Source organism: Montipora capricornis, chromosome 9 (assembly GCF_036669925.1).
Source record: "Montipora capricornis isolate CH-2021 chromosome 9, ASM3666992v2, whole genome shotgun sequence".
NCBI lineage: Eukaryota > Metazoa > Cnidaria > Anthozoa > Scleractinia > Acroporidae > Montipora > Montipora capricornis.
The window spans coordinates 11,376,864-11,380,925 of record NC_090891.1 but is presented as its reverse complement, the minus strand read 5'-3'; the positions used below and the strand labels follow the sequence as shown (position 1 = coordinate 11,380,925).

At 39.4% G+C, this 4,062-nt stretch overlaps 1 pseudogene; it reads right to left on the bottom strand.

Moving 5' to 3' along the window:
- Positions 1–803: 803 nt before the first annotated feature.
- LOC138017288 (uncharacterized) lies at positions 804–3,324 on the bottom strand (annotated as a pseudogene).
- Positions 3,325–4,062: the final 738 nt, after the last annotated feature.

Below are 4,062 nucleotides of genomic sequence, written 5' to 3'. Positions count from 1 at the left end.
GCAGGAGATAAAGATGAATACATGTAAAATATTTCAACTGAAAACAATAAAGGAAAATATTATATTCTACATATAAACAGATCAAAATTTAACCACAACAATGTACCAAAAATTAACATAAATTTGCAAGATGGGTAAATCAGTCTCCTTTATGTGTATCCTTTTCTAAAGAGATGCTATGAAGAAAAATATGGTGCTCAATTGAACAATTTGTTTTGTTTTTTGTAACCTGTCCTAACAAATGATTGTATGCAAATTTTAACTGGAATCATTCTTGTCAGAGTTCCCACAATTCCAGTTTTGATTCTATGTACACAATCTAAATAACAATTCTTTGACTTTCTTAGTTCAGGCTAAGGTCTTTATGTAAGCTATTATATTGAAAATTGAAAAATAAGGTTCTTATCATTGTTTTCAAAAGGATGACACAATATACTTCTTATCATATTCTTCAACTCTCCTCAACTTTTAAAGCTTCAATATAATCACAGAAATTCTCCTCACCACTGTAGGTTCCCTACATGTGTTGTAGTTGTCAGTTGTGAGAGGTTCTTTGAAAAACCAAGCCAATTAATTTTGTCTTTGGTGATCAATCCCTTTATTCTCATGATTTGGGCTTGTTTAAGTATTACACTGCCAGGAGAAAATAGATGGTGATCACTACATGTATGTAAATGCTTTAAAGGCTTCACTGGTTCATAATAATTATTTTTGACCAAGCAGTAAGCTAAACCTACAATTATGTACATGTATATAAATAAAATGCACTTGCAGTGCCTAGAATTTGTTTACATAATGACTGATTAGCATTTTGCAAATTCACTAGCTGCAGTTTTGATAAAATAGGTAAAGAAATAGGTTTCAAGCTTTTGTTTCAGAGTTGCCCAGTAGGCGGCGTCAAAAGGGATTCTCTCCACTGAAATTCCCTTCTTTGTGTAGACAATGAAGTCACACCATGAGGCTCCACTAGCCAGGCGCGTAGCGTCCTATACGCATATACGCACGTGCGTACTTGAAGTGACCAGAAAATTTTGAAATTTTTAGCAATTGTTTCTATTTTGAACGTTTCACTTGTACGCAACCAAGATTTCGTGATGAAAGCACCACTTTGATTAAATTCTAAAGACTAAAACAAAAGCTATACCATGTTCTAACTAGTTTTGCATTGTATGTTTTTGACACTAGCAATGCCGTGTTGTTTGGCCAGCGTGCAACAAAAAGGCGAGGTTGCAAAGGAGCGACCTTCCGAGAACGTTCTTGACAATTCCAGTGACTCTAGCACAACCAAAACAATGTTTTGTTTGCGCCACGTTTGCTCAAAATAACGGCAAGACGCTTTGTTCTTTGCTTGTATTCACACAACTATTTCGACAAGAAATAAACTCAGTATTTTTTGCTCAGTTTACTTAGGTTTCTAGATCATATGTACTTGTGCGTACTTGAAAAAATGACCACGCTACGCGCCTGCTAGCACCCATCTGGCCTTGCACTTGAGTGTAATAGGAATGATTCCTTTTAAGTCTGCATTGTCCATTAACAGCCTCACAAAAAAAGTTTGGATCCTGACATGCTTCCAGTGGAGTGACTTGATACTTTGTCTCTGGACACTTCACTTCAGCAAGTCCAAAATGATTTCGACAGCCAAAATCAACAACTCTGCCATCTGGTGAGGCTCCAAGAAATGGTATATCCAAACAAACAACAAAACCACTCTTGAGAACCTTTACTGGGGTCTTTCGGGTAAACATAATTTTCTCATATTGTTCAATGGCAATGGGTTCATTTTTAATACCGTGCTCGACATACCTTGAGGTGAACGGCTTCGGATTGATGAGGTCAGCTGCAAATTTTTCATGATTCCTTTGCCTTTTTGAGATTAAGTCAAATTTTGAAGCAGTAAATCTAAATTTACGTTCCTTCTTCCACTGCTTCCTCAATATTGTTTATCATGGCCTCATCCACAACAAGGGAACTAACAAGTGCTTTTTCAGCAACATTTAAGTTGTTAGGCAAAACAAAATCACTGCGCGAGTCCAGAGGAAACCTGGGATAGGTAAGTTCAGTGTCTGCGCTGACATCCTCTCTTGGCATTGATAAAATATCCACAGTAGCAACGAAGTTCGCCTCAGTGTGACTCAACTGATAACTAAAAAATGACCCAATCTGGCTTTCTCCAAATTTGGTTTCCACACAACTGTTAATGGAAGAATCATCTCTTTCCACTAGTACTAAGCCCATTTGGGGGTTTATTTGCTTTAGGGCCTTTTTAAATTTCATTTTCGACCTCAACATCATGTTGGGGATTAGTTCTTGCATCATAAAAGAGACATTTCACTCCCTCTCTGCTCTTAGTTTCATCAAGTTTAGTTTTGGAAATGGTGACTTCCATTACCGGTTGGGCAGATATTTTGTCACCACGACCCTTTTTGTGCCACTTTTGGAGCTGGGAAGTGCATGCAAGATCCGGCTGCTCATCATCATCCTGGCATAAATCATCGGTTGATTTACTGTCAAATAAACTAAACTTGCATGCTTTAAACATCAATGCCAGAACATGGTTACAGTAACCAACTTTGCCAGCTTTACATGAACAGCTTTACATGGCTTTACATGGCTTGAATGACTTGGCCGGACACAATACACAGCAAAACGAAGAGCATGGGGGGCCTCACTCTTCTTGAAACTGTGATAGCACTTTGCCTTGAAATAAAAGAACCTTTGATCACTGTTTGCCTCAATCTCCTTCAAGCACTCGTCCTCCAGAAAGGTTTTAGCTTTCCTTAAATTGGTCGGAATTGAATGATGCTCAGCATTTGCAACTCTTTTTCCAGAATTTGCCACGTGCTGGTTCATTTCAGCTCTTGTGAAAGAAGCATCCTTTCAAGCGACTTCCCCCAGCCATCGCTCGGATATTTCACACTTGATGAAGGAGCGGTGTCTTTTGAAATGTTCGAGACCCTTGCCTCTCTTTTCGTGTAGATTTCATCGGGATCAGGATCGATCACCATCTTATCTATTCCACTTTTAATATACTCGTTGACACTGCAAAGTAGTCGATAAGGAATTCTAAATTTTACAGAAACAAAATCATATGTGCCTGATCTCTGAAAGCAAATCTGTACAACAAAGCTGCCAGCATGTTGTTTACCGCTTTATAAGCTGTGCCTTCGTCTTAAGTCCCTTTAGTGAATCGCTACGGCATCGCAACCAAAACTTGAGTTCTTCATTCTTTAGTGAAGAAGGGTTTCTTCCAGCCAAAGCAGCTCCCGGAATATCGTCTTCGGTAAGAATAACCGAGTCTGAATCTCGACTTGTAGAGGCCATTTCATCCCTTGATTTCACCCCTGGCCTACCAAGCCTACAGAGACTAATAGAATCTTTTCCGCTACTATCGTTCAAGAAATAAAGATTTCAGGATATTTTTGCGTAGCATTTATCGCCTCGAAACTTTAATATAATACAAATCTAAGTGCACTTTAAGTTTTAGCTGGCCTAACAAGCCTCGTTCTCATGTATTCGAAACCAGGCTGTTCCGCGCGGCCGCCATTTATGAATACGGTCTATGACCTCTACTGTTTGGAACTGGTCTGGTAAGAACTTGTCGCCAGGGGCTCTTCTGGCCATACTATGCTTTTCTTCGTCGCCATTTTCTTTCGCTCGTTTACACTTCCCTTACCTCGCGATCTGCCCCTGGGTCTCCGAGGATGGTTTTATGGCACAAGCACACGTCTTAAAAAGGCACTGATTACAAATATTCCTCGGGTGCGTGATCTCGACTAGACCATTTTGTGTCCACGAGTGCTAGCTACGAATAGTTTTTTTCCCTGTAACTTTTTTTTCTGACGTAAACTTTTAAATTTTTTTTTACAGCACAAAGAGGAGAAGTAAGATAATAAACTTATGCCAAGAAAAAGATAGGTCACCAACCTCGTTTAGGAGGAAACAGAAAGAAAACCAAGCTCGACCCCTCGACAAAACGCCTCCCCGATAGCCGGTCATAGCGCGGTTTTACTTTCACTCTCGGACTGACATGACAATTTAGCATCATCAAGGCTATCACTC